The sequence below is a fragment of the Cynocephalus volans genome, chromosome 16 (genome assembly GCF_027409185.1).
Source record: "Cynocephalus volans isolate mCynVol1 chromosome 16, mCynVol1.pri, whole genome shotgun sequence".
Taxonomy (NCBI): domain Eukaryota; kingdom Metazoa; phylum Chordata; class Mammalia; order Dermoptera; family Cynocephalidae; genus Cynocephalus; species Cynocephalus volans.
This window is the reverse complement of record NC_084475.1, coordinates 7,238,121-7,259,140: the sequence shown is the minus strand read 5'-3', so window position 1 is coordinate 7,259,140 and position 21,020 is coordinate 7,238,121. Positions and strand designations below refer to the sequence as shown.

Sequence of the window (21,020 nt, the reverse complement as noted above, 5' to 3'; positions counted from 1 at the left end):
TTTCCTGATCTATAAAATGTCAACATTGTAATGAAGACTAACAGTAATTGGTAATAAATAAATAAATAAATAAATATATATATATATATGTATGTATGTATGTATAAATTTGTCCCAGAATTCAGGTATTAGGGGTACTCACTAATCTGCTTTGGGGAAATTGCAAACTATATTGACTATTAAATATGTGCCTAGCTCTGTACAAGAAAACATGCTCAGTGGTATAAGAGGCATATTTATTTATAGGCCAACTCCATGAAAATACAGATGTACCAGAAAGATCAGATAGAGGGTGGCAATTTGCTGCCCCAAAAGACTCAGATAATGTTCTTTTAATTAAGTATTCCTTCTAGTGAATATAAACCAATTTGCTTTAGAGAAATTGGACTTACATAAATTTCAAAAATAATAAAAGCTAACTTTTATTTTGTGCTTGCTGCATGCTAGACATAGCACTAAGCTCTTTGCAAGTATTATCTTTTTTATCTTCTCAATAATCCTATTGTGGTAGATACTATTAGCATTCTCATTTTACAAATAAAGGAACAGAGGCTCAGAGAGGTTAAATAATATAATTGAGATCATCAATCTGGTAAAAAGTAAAGCCAGGACTCAAACCCAGGTCTCACTGATGCCAAAGTACAGGTTTATGACCAAGAGCTATTGTTATATATAAAGCCATAGTTATATGCATGCTTAGATCAATTTAATAATCAAAATAATCTGATGTTTTATGTGGAATTTATTGACCCTTAACTATTACTTTCATAGGATTATTCTTCTTTAGCATTCCCAGCTAATTTTCAGATTTACTCTCTATTCTTCGTGTGAGATCCCATTATCTCCCTGTCCATCTTCCCTCTCTCTCATTACATCGTTCTATTAGGCATACAAATTGTACATGTTCAGTGAACAAGGAAGGCCTTGGCTTCAAATAGCAACATTTGTGGTATCTCTCAGAAGGCCATTCCTCAAACTAATTCCTGACCTGTGCTTCTGGAGTCAGGACTGCTGAATTTACTGCCCAGCAGCCCATCAACACAAAAACTTATGGAGGAGGAAGGGCCAAAGCAAATTTACATTCATGATGAGATGGGCCAGTGGTGCCAGAGGAATTTGCTGAGTGCGAATGGAAAAGTGAAGAGTCATTTGTCCTTTACAAGAGAGCATAGCTGTGCTTTTTCCAGAAAATGGAAAGAAAGCCAGCTGAGCAAGGGGCATCTCTAGCACCAAAGCAGTTGGGTACACAAGAGAATGGGCACAACAGGATTCTTCCTAAGATGGGGCTAACATGTTTGAATGAGGGCATTTCTGGACTCCTCAGACCCATGTAGACTACTGAGGCGAGAATAGTCCCTACCCATGGTTATTCTTCTGAATAATGACCAAAAGTTTTGAGAAGAATCTTGCCAAAGGACAGAACTTTAAATTAATCTAACATGAAGATTTTTTAAAAAATTGTTGAACTGAATTTATCTTTTCATGGTGGGAAGGCATCTCAATAATCAGGATGCATTGTGTTCAGAATCTAATTTCCCAAATGTCAGCATGCAATACATTTCAAAAGTAATTCACTTTGCAGTGTGTTTTTCCCATTACAATCATATGGCAGGAATTATTGCAAATAATAGCCTGCAATGCTGGGATCATCATTATATCAGCTAAAGGATCTGACTGGGCTGTTGACAGTGAAGGTTATTTCTACTGAAAAGAGAAAGAGAATTCCATACTATTTCAAAAATAAACATATTTGATGTCTTCTATCAACTGTCCCTCTGCCTCTCTCCAGCCTCATGCATTCCCTTGATTCCTCAAGCCTGTCTGTTTATAGTTGCCTGAATGTGACTTACTACTTTGCCTCTGTGTTTTGTGTGTACTTCTCCCTACTTAGAAAAATCTGTGCCCTTTCTCTTCCATATATTTCCATCTAACCTTCCAAACCAGAACTTAACTCTTTTCAGATGCCTTCCCTAATAATCACATCCCACTTGTAATCATTTTTTATTTTTAGTTTCCTTATCTATTGCAGCTTTAGCCTCTACTATATTATATTTTCTTACAGTTACTAAAATGTTTCTTTGGATTTCATCTCAAATTGTTTATGTGTATATCTTTAGCATCCAATTAGATTTTACATTTTCTGGGAGTTCAAGGACTGTGCCTTTTATTTCTTTAGCATCCAGGAATAGTACAATGACTCACATTAGAATGAAATAAATTCCATACCCATGATATATTCTGTCAGCCTTATACATTTGACAGTGATACCAGGAAAAATTTTATTAAACAGGCATCAAATCAATTTCAAAAGTTTAAAGATGAAATGTGAACACCTAATCTGTCCCTCATGGACCTTTCATCCAAGAACTTATTAAAGCTCTTCTTGTTTATATTTATGGTATTTGCCTTTATCTAATCTCAGGATGACAAGTTATTAAATAATGGTTGGAAGATTCTGTCCTTGAAAACCAGATCAGTCACTCACTACCAATTTATTCTTCAACAAATTTAATTAATCAACAAACTTGTTGAACATATACTACATAGATAATCAATAGAAGACAACTGAAAGGACATTAAATTTACATTATATTTAAGAAATCAAGGCACACAAAGTGAACTAAAAACAAAAAAGGAACAAAAAGTTGTCTCAGTTTAAGTTCCAAATAAGAGACCCAGACAGCATAGGCTAGAGGGGTGGGGAGGAGACATAAATTAAGGAGTGGGCAGAAAACTCTTCTTGAAGATATTGTGATAAAAACATGGCTTCAAATGATGGGAAACAGAGAGACCAAAGGAACAGAAGCAAGAATGTACATGCTATGTTTGAGGGACAGTGGGTGTTTAATCCAGCTGTATGAAAGAGTACATGAAGAGCTTTTTAAACACCGCAAGATATCATTATTATTGTTGTTTTAAACAAAAAAACATTAATTTAGATGTCTCTCTTCTGATGCTCTTTATTCCTTTCTCAATTTCTGGGCTTCCAGCTGGGATTCTTTTTACTTCCATCTGAAGAATTCCCTTTATAATTATTATATTTTTAGTGCATGTTTGCTAACAATGAACACTCTAGGTTTTTATTTTTATGAAAACGTGTCTATTTCACCTTCATTTTGTGTGTGTCTGTGTGTGTGGCTGGCTGGTGTAGGGATCCGAATGCACAACCTTGGTGTTACAAGGTGGTGCTCTAACCAACTGAGCCAACTGGCCAGCTCACCTTCGTTTTTGAAGGTAAAGAAATCACCTCCAGTTCACCTTTATTTTGCTGGGTATAAAATTCTAAGTTCGCAGTAATTTTCCCACTCTGCAAAGTTGCCATTCCATTATCTTCTGGTTTCCATAATTTCGAGTGGAAAAGTTAGCTGTCAATCTTACTGTTGCTCATTTGAAGATAATGTGCCTTTTTTACTCTGGTTAATTTTAACATTTTATATTTGCATTTAATTTTGAGTGGTTTGACCACATGTGGTTTTCTTTGTATTTATCCTCCTTTAGATTCATAGAGCTTCTTGAATTTGTGGCTTAATGTCTTATGTTAATTTGGGGAGATTCTTGTCTAGTGTCTCTTCAGGTATGGGGCCTGCCACATTCCTACTCTCTGCACCTTCTGGGACCCCAGTGACAATCATATAAGGTCTTTCATCATTCTCCATATGTTTCTTACACTCTTTTCTCTATATTCCATATTTTTTCTCTGTACTTCAATCTGGATATTTTCTATTGACCTATCTTCCAGTTCACTAATTTCTTCTGACCCAGTAGAAATTGTATTCTTAATTTCAGTTATTATATTTTTTCATCCTAGGACTTACAATTAATTCATTTTTATTGACCCCAATTCTCTAGTGAAATTCTTTATTTTTTTTATCTAATGACTTAAACATGTTAGCTACAGTTACTTTAAAAAATCTCTGACTAAAATCTCAAGATGTTTGTCACCTGCAGGTTTATTTCCGTGTCTATTTTGGCTCTGGATTTTCATTCATTTGTTCCTGTTTTGTGGCATTGCTAATTTTTTTAAAAAATTGAATGTCAGACCCTATCTTTGAAAAATTTTAAGGCCCTGGATGATAGTATTATCATCCACAGAAGAGTTCATTTTTTCCAGCAGTGAGATAGGCTTTGGTTATATCACCTTTATCCAGGTAAGACTGGCTTGCCCTTGTTTCTAGAGCACAGCCCTTTCAAGGGTCTTAATTCAAAACCTTGATCATTTACCAGAGTCCATTCTCCTTGTCAAACTGTGCACTCCAACTTCTGTCTCCCTAGGACCATGAAACTGCAACCTCTCTGCTCAGCTTTTTAGCCTCTTAGCTGCTTTCTCATTTTCTTGGTGTCTCTCCCTGCACATGCGATGCTTAGGAGTCATAAAATGCCTAGAGGCATTTGCAATCAGAAGGCCAGGCTTAGGGCCGAGCCGTGGCGCACTCGGGAGAGTGCGGCGCGCTGGGAGCGCAGCGACACTCCCGCCGCGGGTTCGGATCCTATATAGGAATGGCCAGTGCACTTGAGTGCCGGTCACGAAAAAGACAAAAAAAAAAAAAAAAAAAGAAGGCCAGGCTTACTCCTCCACTATTCCCTTTTCTGGAAGATTTCATGATCCTGAAGTTCTGGTTACCTTGATTGCCCTCCGATGTCTTGAAAAAGCCATGGTTTTGTGTTTTAACCAGATTTTTATAGCTGTTATCTACAAAAGTGTTAGTCATAACCAGAAATGGAAGTAAAGCTACCAATTTAGAAACAGTAAAAACCTTAGTCCTCTTAATTCATTAAAATCCCTCTCTTTTTTTATTTTTTATTTTTTGGTGCATGTTGACAAATTGTGTCTAAAATTTGAATGAAAAGACAAAGGAACTAGAACAGCCAAAAACAATTTTGAAAAAGCGCACAGTTGGAATGTTTATACTACCTGATTTTAAGATTTAGCATAAAGCTTCAGTATTCAAGATAGTATGGTACTGATGAAAGAATAGACACATAGAGCAATGGAACAAAATTTAAAAGTCCAGAAATAGATACACATGTATATAACCAATTGACTTTTGACAAAGGTATAAAAACAATTCAATGGAAAAAGAGTTAGTAAAGAACACTCAAAACTTAACAATATGAAGACGAAAAATTTGCTTTAAAAAACGGGCAAAAAGTTGAATAGACACTTTACCAAAGAAGATATACAGATGGCAAGTGAGCCTCCTTTCATGTGCTTAACACATGAAAAGTCATTAAGGAAGTGCAAATTGAAACTGCAATAACAGACCGGTATACATCTATTAGAATGGCTTAAAAAATGACAATACTGAGTGCTGGCAAAGATGCAGAGCGACTGGAACTCACATACACTGCCCGTAAGGATGCAAATTGGTATGGCAGCTTTGGAATACGATTTGATAGTTTCTTATGAAGTTAAACATACACTTAACCTGTGAGCCAGCAATTTTACTTCCAGGTATTTATCTAAGAGAAAAGAAATATTATTTTCACACAAAAATCTACCCAAATGTTTATAGCGGGTTTATTCATAACCACCAAAAACTGGAAACAACCCAAATGTCCTTCTGGTAATGGATAAACAGAGGTGCATCTATACAATAGAACACAACTTAGTGATAAAAAGGAACATGGATGAATCTCAAAGCATTACGCTAAGTGAAAGAAACCAGACTCCAAAGGTGAGATACTGTGTGATTCAATTTATATGCTGTTCTATAAAAGCAAAATTTAGAAATGGAAAATGACATGATTAGTGGTTGCCAAGACTTGAAATGGGGGAGGAATAGACTACAAAGGGGCACAAAGGAATGTTTTGGGGGGATGGGACTGCTCTCTATCTTGATTGTGGTGGTGATTACATGACTACATGTACTTATGAAAACTCAGAATTGTACATCAAGAGTATTTGTTTGTAAATTTTGAAAATGTAAATTAGAAATATTAAAATTTGATTCATGTCTACTCAAAAAATCTTTCTAATGTAAAAATAAAACAAAGATACAGAAAATCACATAAAATGTATAGTTAAATGAATTTTTCATAAATATCCTTGAAACCCCACTAAGATCAAGAAATAGAACTTTGCCTCACTCTAAAATCCCTTTCCATGTGTCCAGTTTCAGTCACAAGCCTCTCCTTCTTCCCATAAGTAATTAGTACCTCGACTTTTACAGTAACCACCTTCTTGCCGTTTCATAATTGTTATCACTGAAATGTGCATCCCTAGACACTATAGTTAAGTCTTGTCCATTTAAAAAATGTTATATTTCTTTTAAGCTATAGGTTTTTCTCTATACTTTTATTTTCCTTACAACTTATCAGGCTCTTTAAACTGAAGAGTTTCCCAAGGTCTAAATTTTGCTGATTGTACACCATGGTGAGGTGTAACAAGTTCCTCTGCTCTCTGTATTTCCTGGTTTTTGGCTATTGCATCCACAGACTGGATCAGACTCAGGTTCCATCCTTTTTCAAAGTGTCTGGCAAAACTATAGGAGTTACATACTGTTTGGTATCTCTCTTTTATGAATGTTGCCAACGGATTGGATCTGGAAAGACAACAGAAAGCACATAATGTCTGGTTATTTATCTTTTCATGATATTAGTAGCTGTTAATGCTTAATATTTAAATCTTTTAATTCATTGGGGTTGCAAAATGGTGATAGTCTAATTCTATCTTTCCTTTTTCGTATTTGTTGGAAAACTATAATAAAGAGACAATGCTCCTCATCTATTATTTGGTTACCCAGTGATACAGTTCACATAGGAAAGGCAGGAGAGTGTGATTCTTTCTCTTACCAGATTTAAAATAATGAATTAGCTCCCTATTATCCTCTGAAGGTAAGCATTTTCTCTTTTTTAGAAATCTCATCCTGAACTCATGGGTTTTGACATATTTGATAGCTTTTAATTTATTGAAATTATTATTTGTTGAAACTCAAATTGTCCCATATTTGGTCACTGGGAGCTTCTCCAACTTGCCTACTTTCTATACTTTTGACACAATCCTGGTAGTCTTTGATAACTTCCTTGCTATCTAGTTTGACAACAGGTTCATTTTATACATTTTCTACACTAGACCTGGAATCAGCCGCTTCCCCAAGTTGCCCTTATTTCTTTTAATGAGAAATGATATTTCAAGATCACATTCTAGATGTTAGGGGTGTTCGTTCCTGCTGGGTTGGTCATTGTTCTTTTGTTTTGGTTTTTTTTAAACTTCAACAATCTTTATTTCCAAACTCGTGCAGGGTTAACTCTTTAACCTGGCTAATAGCAAAAATATCTCTAACAAGATCAAAGATGGAGGTGCAAACCCAATAAAGATTGTCTCTTTTAAAAAAGGATTGGAAAAAAATATGTATCTGCATAAGTATTTTTTCAAAAAGTAAAATTCTCCAGTGTTGTAGAAAAATATATACCAAAGTGATTCAGGCCATAAAAAACAGAATTCGGCAGTCTGTTGCCTTAAAAACCCCAACTCAAGATAACCCTAGGAGAAAATCACCCATTAAAAAAAAAAAAAAATCCCCTTTCTCCACTTTCTTGTTCAACCTCCACTGCTTACTCCAAGAAACACCCCCCAAAATTACAGTATAAACAAGACCCAGCTCATTCCTCTCAGCCTCTACCTGTTAAGGCTCACACCAAGGACTATTCCTAAGGAATCGTCACCTCTACTACAATCAAGAAATCAATCCCTAACTTCTGGACCAGATTTCTAGAAACTTGCAAAATATCTCCCTGCTTCCTGCAAGGAGGAGCCTAAGGGCCCCTTGAAAGATCAAGGGGGCATGCAGTGCTCCTGGAATGCTTGTGGGCTGCGCGAGGGGATGGGGGGCCCTCCTTGTAACAAAAACAGCCAACACCTTATAAGCTGAAGTCTAACCTACCGGGTAAAAAGAAGCAGCGGGTACCAAGCTACTTGCTGTACGAAAAGGTGCACACCTCCCCCTTTACTCATAAAAGTAAGGGAGCTGAAGAGAGCCGGGTGAGTATTTGACTTCATCTGCGTTTTAGGCTAAAGCCACGGTGCAGAGAAAGACATTCGGTCTTGGCTGTTTCTGCCATTCGTGGCAGCCTGGTTCACAGCTGCTTTTTGGAGCTTTCCCCCTTTATGCAGAGTACTTAGGAATCAATAGAGAACTTTTCCATTCAACTTCAGAATTGACAATACTTCCTTAGCAATTTCTCAAAACCACCAGTGGAGACAGACCACCCCTCAGTTCAGGATCGCAGGCTCCTTCCAGTCGATGGGCTTCTTGCCAGACTTCTGCAACAGCTCATTGGTTTTAGAAAAATGTTTGCATCCAAAGAACCCTCTGTACATGGACAATGGGGAGGGATGAGCAGTCTGCAGTACCTGGTGCTGCTTCCTGTCAATGGCCCTGTCCTTCTCAAAGAGCCCTAGAGCAAGAAGACAAGGCCATTCGAGTTCTGACTCAGCCAGGACACGACTGCATCAGTAAACTGCTCCAACCTCCCTCCTTATGAGAGAAGGGCCCGAACCGTGAGCATGGCGTTGAGTAGCAGAGCACCTTGTCTGGCCCAGGCAGGTAAACAAACCTCCATGGCCGGGATGGACAAAACCATCCATGTCGGCAGACGGCTCCTTGTCAATGTTTTCCAAACTGGGCGGAGGTGGAACCGGTCTTTGAACACTAAAGCAGAGCCCATGAGCTTGACTGGGTCCGTGATCTGGATCCTGTCCCAGGATGACAACCTTCACATCTCTTATGTCACACACAAGGGTCCATGTGACGACTTGCTGTGGGGGTGGATAAACAGTGTAATGTTTTCTTTCCTCTGCAACAAATCCCGTGAGCGTTATAAAGTCCGGCTTCGCGAACTCCCTGCTGAGGTGCTTCCTCCACGTCTCACCCGAGCCCACGGCACGTTGCGGGGCCGCGGGGCTGAGCTCCGGGCTCCCCGGCGAGGAGGGCGGCGTGCCCGGCTGGCCCTGCCCGGCCCGGTCCTTCTGGGCGGGCTGTCCGCCGCGTCCCCGCTCCCTCCAGCTACGGCCGCCACGCCGGCCCCGGGCTCGGCCCGCTGGGGGCTGCGGGAACGTCGCCTCCTGGCGGAGCTCCACCTGGGGACCCCGGTCATTGTCTTCAACAGACAGAATGGACGACTCTTCCATGGACAGAAAAAGGAAATACACACGCACACATACTTAAAGATAAACTACCTCATGGTTCATACTCATGCTTCCAATTTAGATACAAGACTGCAGAGCTTTTTCTTAACCTGTTATCTATTCCATCTGCAGCTCCCTTCTTCCACCCCAAGAAGTCCTATCCCAACGACATAGGCTATTACAGAATGAAAATATCCACAATTGGTCACTTGTTTCATTTTATATTATACATACAATGATCTCAGAATAACAATACTAATGCCGACACCAATGAGTAATAAAAACATTAAAATTTTTTTTTGCATGTGTTCTCCATGTTTTATAGTTGTACTATATCTATATTGTCAGGACATACAGTCACTGTATGTCATGTCATGCTCTATCTTTTAGCCCTCATTTAGCCTTGGTTGTACCAGTAATTGTATTTCATGCTCACCACAAGTCCTTATGCTGGTGTGTTCTCTAGTCATTCTGGTTGTCTGATGCTCATTCTGTAGAAGATGCCTCAAAAGGGTTCATGGGAACAATATTCCTTGAGTTCTTACACGCCAATAGTAGTTTGCCTGTGTCCTTTATACTTGACCCCATACTTCCTTAGTTATCTTAAAGATAATTACTCCATTTCCTGATTACAATCTAAAAAAAGTAAATCTGATGATAATCTAATTTTCTCTCCCTTGTAAGTCATAAATTCTTTTTTCCAGAGGCTCAAAGAATTTTTTTTTTCTTTAAAATCCAATAATTTTACTAGAATTAGCTATTCTGGGTATTTGGAGTGCTCTATCGGTGTGTCATTTCAATTTTTTTCCCCCAAAAGGTTTTCTTTCTTTTTTTTTTTTTCAAAAGGTTTTCTTAAATATAGTTTTAGTATTTGTTCTGTTCCCTTACTTTTGTTTTCTTCTTTTGGGACTTCTGTTATTGGTATTTTGCATTTTCTTTGTCACATTTAAGTATTGTCACTTTCTCTCAAGTCCTTGTCTCTTTTTGAATTACAACTTTTAAAAAATATTTTCTTCTTTTCACCTATTTCTCTTCAGGCACTACTGTTGAATTTATTTGCTCTTATTTTCTTTCTAGCTTACTCTTCATTTCTTAAATCATTTTGCTTTATTTCCAATTATTCCCCGAGTTCTGTCTCTTTACTTCTGAGTTTCTAATTCTTATTTCTATTATTTCCATACCTTATATTGTTTTTTAATGTCTCCTATCTTTAGAAATAGAGGGTTACAGTTTTGATCTGTTTCGTGCATATTTCTTTCTGGGGTGCTCTCATTGCCTGTAGGGATAATATTCAGCGCTTCCTTTTTTTTTTTTTCCCGTATAAAAACTATGTGACCTTCATTTTTTTGTTGTTGCTTCTTTTAATGTGAAATTAGTTTTTCTGAACTTTTGTTATAAAGTGGCATTCAGGAAGGCTTTTCTTACTTTACAGCGCTGCCTGTGTTTATTTGAAGGTGTGTTCAAAACCCAGGCAGCTTGCTTTATGATATTTCACCAATTCGGCCTCACGTTTTGTCCATGTGCTATGCAATTTTTATTCCACTCCAAGCGGCTTCTCTTTAGAGTCAGACTCTGTCCTGCAAATGGCCCCTGGAAGGTCAGCTTCGAGAATTCATAGGAGCTGGCCTGCTCCAGCCTCTTCAGACATTTTTCCCACGGGCTGACACTGGTATTGGCCAAAACTCCTACCAGTTTCAGCTGCTGTTCTCAGAGTGGACTTCCCTATTTCCGGTGAATGCTTGTTGGCTATTTTGGGACCTCCTGTTCTCGGGTCCATCAAATGTAGCTTTCTCATCCTTTCTCCCAGACAGACACTGAGACCATGCAGGTCTTGTGGCTGTTGGTGCTTTGTCCCCATCCACTTGTATTTTAGAGTCTGTGGGGATACCTTGTGCAGAGCTAGGGCCGGGGGTCTCTGGAGCTCACAGACTCCTTGAGCCCGTTCACAAACCCTTCACACGCAGGTCGAAGAGCTTGGTAACCAGACAAAGCAGTCTTTGGAGCCTTGGTTGAAGAAGGAATAGTCTTTATTCAGCACACACACCACTATGAGCTAAGCAGTCCACAGAGAAACTCCGAAACTCAACTGCTACCCGCAAAGTCCAAAGAAAAACTGAGCAGCTGCCAGCAGAGTAAACATGCTCCATTTTTAGACGCAAGCTCTCTGCCGCAGGGCTCCTTCCCAAACTGCAGAACACGCAATAGCAATAACTAAAAAGATACATTGGCGCACATGGTGCTAACTCCACCCACACACAACTTGTTTACAAGAAATGTGCTGCTTGACCACCACCTGGATCTGAGTTGAGGGAGCCTGACTGCATTGCCCTATTTTCCCCACATCTTGTCACTTAGTTTTGTGATAAATGTTGTTTATGGACTTTTGGTTTTGCTATCTAGTTCTGTTTTTATATAAGGAGTCAGAGAGAATGGAAAACTACGCTGTTGATGCTGTCATCTTCCCAGAATCCTCTCCCAAGTTAATTCAATTATAAGTGTATTTTGTATTATAGTCCCTTTGGGAGATTGGTCATCACTTATGGGTGTTGACATCTTGCTTCTGTTTGAGTCCAGAAAGGTTAAGGGCTTTAAATCTCAGCTGTTTATGATACCACAACTAATGGCCAAACAACAGGTAACTAAAATATGAACATAGTAAATTACCAACTCACACGAGTTTTTAAAAAACATTTAAATTTAATTATGCAGAAATATTTCTGCAGATTTGGGGATTGTTTTTAACAGTAAATATAAGAAACCATTTGTATATATATTCCCAGAATTAACTCAATGCAGCTTTTTTTTTATGGGGTACCTTTGAATAAATTACTTGTGTACAAGCATCATAGGATATAATATATTTGCATACATTGCTGTAAATTTTACTTTAATGTCACTATTTTTGTAGTTGGGATATTGCAACAACTGGCAAAAAAATTTTTTTTTTCAGTAGTCAGGCAGTCCATTGATAGTATCGTTAGCTCTCACAGAGCCTAACATGGACCTTTAGGACCAGAAAAAGTCTCAAGTGGTCATCTCATCCAGTGCACAACCTCAAGAATCTGTCTAACTCAATGTTTTTAAATATAGAGAATTGTTAACAATTAATATCTGTAAGAGAAGAGGTTTTGGATTTGCTATCTAGTTTTGCTATCAGATGAGCTAAGGTGTAGTGACAATAAGCATAGCAGACAGAAATGATACTTAAGCATGACTTAAAAAAAAAAAAATGAACAGAGCCAGGTAGCTAGGAAACAGCAGCACAGACAGTGAGTGCATTGAAGAGGGACAGTTGAGGAGCCAGGCATAACGCTAGGGCCATGTTATGATGCTACATTAGTGGCGTTGCACACAGTTGCCATAGCTACAGAACTGCACCAGCTATGGACACACAGACCGTATGTACCCACCCAGCCTGCTGTCACTGCTTTCCTCGCCTGTCCGCCTGAGTTTTCTATAGCTCCAGTGTAAGGAGGAAAAGGTCATATGGCTTAAGTCAAAATGTATTTTTCACTTCTAAAAATCAGAATACTATAGATTCAGAGTAGAGGGCAAGGAAACATTGGAAAATGCTTATTTTCCAAGGTCAAGGCTTCAGAACATCTACTGGAGGAGGAAAGGCTGATGACCCTCAGATTCCCACCTCCATATCTACTCTCCTGTTCCTTTTTACCCTCTCAATTCCTCTCCCTGCAACACAGATCCTGTCTCTCTCTGCCTTCCCCTCCCCCAACTCCCTGCCTTGACAGCAGAGCCAGAGAGAATTATGACATTAATCAAAAGAATACATGTGGATTGAAGTGGTAGAGCAGGGATTAGATATTTTGGTACTCTGCTTTCTTCCAGTGGGATTAAAGAAATGTTTTTGGATGCCTTTGCCAGATTTAAAGCAAAACTAGGGTCAGCTGGAAAAAACCAATAGTGGTTATTGGGGATAGTGAATGGGGAAAAGAAAAAACAGAACAGGGAAGCATCTTGGATATAATTAGGGAGGTCCCTAGGTATCACCCTGAATTTGGGGGTTTGGAGGTGAGCAATAAAAGACACATGTTGGGGAGGTGCCCAGGGGGAACACCTAATTTTCTCTGGTGTACTGATCCTAATTAACTTGTACTTGGTCAACTAGGGGAATTACATCTTCTCATTCATGGATATCGTGATGTGAATAAAATGGTTTAGTACTCCCTAGTTCTATTTTTGGGATTTCAGATGAAGTGAAATCTCCAAACCCTTGCGGAGTACATTCTTTCTGTTCATGCCGTGTAACCCAACCCCGTCCTAGGTATCTAAGATGGTGTGAGATAGAGGAAAGATAGCTTTGTCACCTGCATTAGTTTTCTAGGGCTGCTGTAACAAACTACCAAAAACTGGGTGGCTTAGAACAACAGAAATGTATTGCCTCAGTTCTGGAGGCTGGAAGTATGATATCATACTCCCTCTGAACCTGTTTTTTTTTTTTTTTTTTTTTTTTTATGTGACCGGTAAGGAGATCGCAACCCTTGCCTTGCTGTCGCCCGCACCGCGCTCAGCCAGTGAGGATCCGAACCCACCGTGGGAGCGCCACTGCGCTCCCAGCAGCGCACTCTCCCGAGTGAGCCACAGGGCCGGCCCCCCTTTGAACCTGTTAATGAACCCTTCCTTGCCTGGTCCTAGCTTCTGGTGTGTTGCCCGCAATCTGTGGTGTTCCTCGGCTTCTAGGTGCATCGTTCCATTATGTACCCCATTATCACATGATGTTCTCCTTTGTATGTCTGTCTCTACTCATGGTGTTCTTTTTATAAGGACACCGGTCATACTGGATTAGGGGCCCACCCTATTCCAATATGACTTCATTTTCACTAGTTACATCTGCAGGGACGTTATTTCCATATAAGGTCACATTCTGAGGTACTGGGAGGAGGGTTAGGACTTCAATGCATCTTTTTGGGGAGACACAGTTCATCAGTTCAACCCATAACACCGTTCATCCATCCTATCTGTGTTCAACTCCAAGCTCAGGCACTTATCAGCTGTGTGATCTTGGGTAAATCTCTTAGCTTCTCTGAGCTGAAGTTTTCTCTTCTATGAAATCATGTCAGGGGGAGGTTACAATACCTACTTCACAGGGTTGTTGCCACATGGAAGAGTAGAAAAGAAAAGAAAAGGAGAAAAGATAGGAACACACATGATGGAGATTGAGAGAGTGGCCACTTGTGGATTCACCCTTTCGTAGGAAGTAATTCTGACCCAATGAGTGAATACTAAGGTATAAGGGGTAAGGAATCAGGCTATGTAGTCAAAAGCGGGTGAGCAAATCTCTTCACGTGATCCTGTGTAGGTCCACTTAAAGTAAAAAGCATTTGATGTTCTTTGAATGAAAAGGCAGGAGTATAGATAATGCCTTGCATTTGCCACTAGGCTGCCTCCTGCCAGCCCTGCTTTGTGATGAACTGTGCTCCCCCATGTGTTCCCAGCGTACTTGCTCCATGTTGTTCTTATGAGGTTCAGTGGTGCTAAGTATGGACCCCCTGCGGTTCATCTGTTTATCCATTCATTCATTCATTGAACAAGTATTTATTGAACAACTGAGGAAATAGAGAACAAAATAAAGAATCCACTCTTGGGGACCTTTTACTAGAAGACAGAAAATAAACATGTTGATTTATTGTCTGATGCCAGATAACTATACATACTATGAAGAAAAAAAAGCAGGGTAAGGGGATAGAGCATTAAGGATGAACATGGTCACGAAAGGCCTGAATTTGAACTGAAACCTGAATGAACTGAGGGTCATTGTGCTGTTGGGGAAAGAGCACTCTAGGCAGAAGCAATGGAAATGAAATGACGTTGAGACCGGAGCATACTTGGTGTATTCAAGGAGCAGTAAACAGGCCACTGTGGTTGGAGAATAAATGTGGAAAATTTTAATAATAAAAATGTGTAAGTCAAATTCCAGAGAAATTAAGGAAAGCAGTATGACATAGAAGAAAACGTCTAGGCTTTAAAGCCAAGACTTGAGTTCAAATTTGGTCCCTGCCATTCACTAGTTTTATGTGCTTGGACTAATCATCAAACATTTATGAGCATCAGTTTTCTTATCTATAAAGTGGGAAAATAAGAGTTATTTTGCAGGGATGTTGTAAAGTGAAAATGACATTTCAAATGAGATCTGAAAGATAGATTTGGCCTTGAATTCTACTTTCATAACTTACTTGCTCTGCAGCCCTAAGACTGAGATTTGGCTTCTTCACAAATAAAATGGGAATAATAATACTATGTAATAGAATTGTTATGTGGATTTAACTAGATGAAGCATGCAGCGGTTTCATTATTATGTGTCTGATTGTGGATTTGTTTTTATTTGTCTTACTCAGGATTCGATATTCTCATTTAATTCAGAGGCTCATATCTTTTTTCTATTCCGGAAAATTCTTACTCATTAGCTTTTTGAATGATGTCTCTTGTCTCTGCTTGCCATTTTCTCTATGTTACGCTGCAGAACAAACAATCCCAATATCTCTGTAGCTTAAAACAACGAGGTTTATTCCTCACTCCTGCTACATGTCCAGTCAGGTTGACTGGTGGTCTCTGCTCTGTGTTGTTCTTACTCTGAGACTCAGTTGACAAAACAACCACAACCTGGAACGTTGCTGCTTGCCTTAGCAGAAGTGAAAGAAAAAAAAAAAGTAATGAGTTGTGCACTGAGTCTTAAATCATCTTCCGAGATGAGACATGTATCACTTCCACTCATACTGCATTGTCTAAAGTAAGTCACGTGACCACACCTAACTTCCAGGTGGGGAGGAAGTACAATTATCCCGCTTGTCCAGGAGGAGAGCAGAAAATATTTGGAAGTCAGCAATAATGACTGCCACACTCTCCTTCTGGAACTCTATCAGATGCATCTCGGACTCTTTTATTCCGTCCTTCATGCCTCTTAACTACTCTTTCACATTTTCCCTTTATCTCCTTCTGAGCTGCAATTCTTAGATAATTCAAGAATACTCTCTTCAGCTCTGTGTAGACCACCATTCAACCACTGAGTATTAATTTTCAAAAACTACGTTTTTCATTTTTAGGATGTTTTTCTTCCAAATCCACCTGCTCTTCTTCTATACTGTCTCTTTGTTGCCTAATGGATTCTGTTTCTTCAAACATTCTAAATTTCCTTTCAAATTGGGCTAGTATTTCTAGTTCTAGGAATGCAAATCCTCTCATGAATTGTACATGCTGACTCTTGAGATGATTTGTTTTCTTGCCTAGTTTATAAATTTTTATTACGAAGTTCATCTTTAGTGAGGATAGTCCCATATGGCTTATGTTATAGAAATGTCCCTATAGGGCAGTTTTGCATTTGCCTCTGTAGAAGCTTTGTGGGTATCACTGGATCTGGACAAATTCTCATGTTAATGCCTCAGCGAGGATGGCAGAACCACATGGGAGGTAAGAGTTTAGGCCCAACACTCCATTCATGGGTAGGGAGGCCTTGGGTTCTCCTTTGTCATGGGCAAATCTTTTTCCACACATTGCCTTGGGTAGATACCCAGCTAAGCTAACATTTTCATAGCCTGGTGGGAGGAATGTGTGTAGTTCCCATTTCACAAATGATGCAGAACTTTGTGAGATGGGGCTGGATGTAGGTAGCCAAGGCCCACTCCTCCCAACACACATTCTGCAGCCAATACTCTGCTCCTCATGCTGCCAAGGGAACGCCAGCTCTCATCCATTAAGGCCTATTTGAGGTTCAAACATTTCAGTAGCCATTCACTTTTTGTTCCTTCTCCTTCTGATTTTTAGACTGTCCTTCATTTCTAGGACCTGGAGATAATTCTTACTCAATTTGAGCTCAGTTATTTAAGAAAAAAGTTGTTATATTTTAAGCACCATTTCTATATGCTTGGACTGGGAATGGGGTTCCTTTAAATAACCTCAGTTCTCCACATTGACCAGAATTTTCTATGTCTTTTAAAGTGAGTAGCCTTAAAATGAATGAGTTCAACAAATCAACAGAGAAACACAGGATTGAAATGACACTTTAGAGCAATTGGTCTTGGCAGATATCTACAGAACTTTTCTTCCAACAACTATAGAATATACATTCTTCTCACCAGCATATGGAATATCCTCCAGGATAGACCACATGTTATGTCACAAATCAAGTCTCAATGAATTTTTAAAAATTGAAATCATTTCAAGTATGTTTTTAGACCACAATGGATTAAAACTAGAAATCAGTACAAGTGAAACCCTGGAAACTATACAAGCACATGGAAATTAAACAACATGCTCCTGAACAACCCAAGGGTCCAAGAAGAAATTAAACAGGAAATCAAAAAATTTCTTTAAACTAATGAAAATGAAGACACATCATACCAAAATCTGTGAGATACAGCAAATTTATACTGAGAGGTAAGTTTATTGCAGTAAATGTTTACATCAAAAGAATAGAAAAATTTCAAATAAACAATTTAACACTACATCTCAAAGAACTAGAAAAACAGGAAGAATCCAATCCTGAAATTAGTAGATAGAAAGAAATAATTAATATCAGAGCAGAACTAAATGAAATAGAGACCCCCCCCCCAAAATGATACAAATGATCATGGAAATAAAAACTTGGTTTTTTGAGAAGATAAACAAAATATAAAACCATTAGCTAGGCTAACGAATAAAAGAAGAGAGAAGACCCAAATAACAAAAATCAGAAGTTAAAGAGGAGATATTACAACTCATACCACAGAAATACAAAGAATCTTTAGAGACTATTATAAACTGTATGCTAGCAAACTTGGAAATGGATAAATTTTGGACACATAAAAACTACCAAAATTGAACCAAGAAGACATGGAAAACCTGAACAGACTAATAACAAGCAACAAAATTGGTGCAGTAATCAGCAGTCTCCCAAGAAAGAAAAGCCCAGGATTGGATGGCTTTACTGCTGAATTCTACCAAATTTTTAAAGAGGGATTAATACCAATTCTCTTCAAACTATTCCAAAAAATTGAAACAGAGGTCATTCTCCCAAACTCATTTTATGAGGCCAGCATCACCCTGATACCAAAATCAGGCAAAGATACAACAAAAAAAGAAAACTACAGGCCAATATCTTTGATAAACATAAACACAAAAATCCTCAACAAAATATTAGCAAACAGAATACAACAGCACATTAAAAAAATTATGCAGCATGAATAAGTGGATGGAAGGATGGTTCAACATATACAAGTCAATAAATGTGAAACACCACATCAACAAAATCAAGGACAAAAACTATATAATTATCTTAATAGATGTAGAAAAAGCATTTGATAAAATTCAACATTGCTTCATTATAAAGACTCTCAGCAAATTTGGTATAAAAGGAAAATATCTCATCACAGTAAAAGCTGTATACAAAAAACCCGCTGCCAATATCATCCTGAATGGGGAAAAGCTGAAAGCCTTTTCCTTAAGAACAGGAGCAAGACAAGGATGCTCACTCTCAGCCTCCTATTTAACATAGTATTGGAAGTACTAGCCAGAGCAATCAGGCAAGAGAAAGAAATAAAGGGCATCCAGATTGGAAAAGACAAAGTCAAACAGTTTCTGTTTGCAGATAACATGATCCTATATAGAGAAAAACCTAAAGACTTGACCAAAAAATTGTTAGAGCTGATAAATGATTTCAGTAAAGTTGCAGGAGACAGTAGCGTTTTTATACTCCAACAACAAACTAGCCAGAAAAGAAATCAAGAAAGTAAGTCCATTTACAATAGTCACCAAAAACAAAAACAAAAAACAACCCCTAGGAATCAATTTAACCAAAGAGATGAAAGATCCCTACAATGAGAACTACAAATCACTGCTGAAAGAAATTAAAGAGGACACAAAAAGATAAAAAGACATTCCATGCTCTTGGATTGGAAGAATCAACATTGTGAAAATGTCCATACAACCCAAAATGATCTACAGATTCAATGCAATCTCCATCAAAATGCCAATGACATTCTTCACAGAAATAGAAAAAACAATCCTAACATTCAAATGTAACAACAAAAGACCCTGAATAGCCAAAGCAATCCTGAACAAAAAATATAAAACTAGAGGCATTACATTATGACCTCAAATTATACTACAAAGCTATAGTAACCAAACAGCATGGTACTGGCATAGAAACAGACACTCAGACCAATGGACCAGAATAGAGAACCCAGAAATCAACCCACATACTTACAGCAAACTGATCTTCAACAAAGGCACCAAGAACATACAATGGGGTAAAGACAGCCTCTTCAATAAATGGTGCTGGGAAAACTGGATATCCATGTGTAGAAGAATGAAACTGGACCTGTACCTCTCCTCATATACCAAAATCAACTGAAAATGGATTAAAGTTTTAAATATAAGACCTGAAACTATAAAACTCCTAAAAGAAAACATAGGGGAAACACTTCAGGATGAAGGACTGGGCAAAGACTTTATGAATAAGACCCCAAAAGCACTGACAACAGCAACAAAACATAAACAAATGTGATTATATCAAAATAAAAAGCTTCTGCACAGCAAAAGGAATAATTAACAGCAAAAAGACAACCTAGAGAATGGGATAAAATATATGCAAACCATGCATCTGACAAAGGATTAATATCCAGAATATACAAGGAAGTCAAACAACTTAATAGTATAAAAACAAGTAACCCAATTAAAAAACAGGCAAAGGAGCTGAATAGGCATTTCTGAAAGGAAGATATACAAATGGCCAACAGACACATGAAAAAATGCTCAGCATCGCTAAGCATCAGGAAAATGCAAATCAAAACTACTTTGAGTTATCATCTCACCCCAGTTAGATTGGCTATTACCAAAAAAGACAGACAATAACAAATGCTGGCAAGGATGCAGAGAACCCTCGTTCACTGTTGGTGGGACTGTACATTAGTGCAGCCATTATGGAAAACAGTATGGAGGTTTCTCAGCTGCTAGTAGAACTGCCATATGATCGAGCAAACCCAATGCTGGGTATATATGCAAAGAAATGGAAATCATCATGTTGAAGAGATACCTGTACTCCCATGTTCATCACAGCCGTATTTAACAACAACCAAGAATTGGAACTTACCTAAATGCCCATCAGTGGACAACTGGATAAGGAAAATGTGGTATATCTACACAATGGAATACTACTCAGCCATCAAAAAACAATGAAATTCTGCCATTCGCAGCAACATGGATGAACTTAGAAAAAATTATGTTAAGTGAAGTAAGCCGATAAGAAAGAGAAATACCACATGTCCTCACTCGTAAGTGGGAGCTAGAAAAAAGAAAATAAAGAAACAAAATTTTTGAAAAAGGAAAGGAAGATACAACAATCACAATAATACATTGAACTTTCAAAATGAGAGCACAGAACTGAGGTTACCAGAGGTGGGAAAGGGGCAGGGGTTAGTGAGAAATTGGTAAAGAGCCACAAAAAATGATTACATTGTGTAATGTTAAATATACTAATTATCCTGATTTGAGCATCACATATTGCACACAGATATTAATAATTCAAAGCGTACCCCACAGATATGTACAATCAATTATATTTCAATAAAAAATAAAAGAAAGTAAAATAAATAAAAAATAAAATTTTTAAAAAGTGGAAAAAAGACAAAAGGAATGAGAGGGAATAATTGCATAGGAACAGGTTGGAATCAAGAATAGAAGATCTTGGAATCTGGAGCACAGTCAGAGGGATTCGCTGTGAACAGAAGATTTACCTCTTCCTTAGGAAACAGGAAAGCAGGAAAGAAAGGGTGTAGGTTTGTATAAGTTGTTGGGGGGAGCCCGAAAATTGAAGCCTAATACCTCTATTTTCTCCAAGGTAGGAGCAAAGCGACCCATGAGCCTGGGAAGTCTGAAGCTTTACCATACCAGCTGTGAGGAATAG

General features: G+C 38.3%; 1 pseudogene; it reads right to left on the bottom strand.

Moving 5' to 3' along the window:
- Positions 1–8,212: 8,212 nt before the first annotated feature.
- On the bottom strand, positions 8,213–9,096 carry LOC134364434 (uracil-DNA glycosylase-like; annotated as a pseudogene).
- Between the last annotated feature and the right edge of the window lie 11,924 nt (positions 9,097–21,020).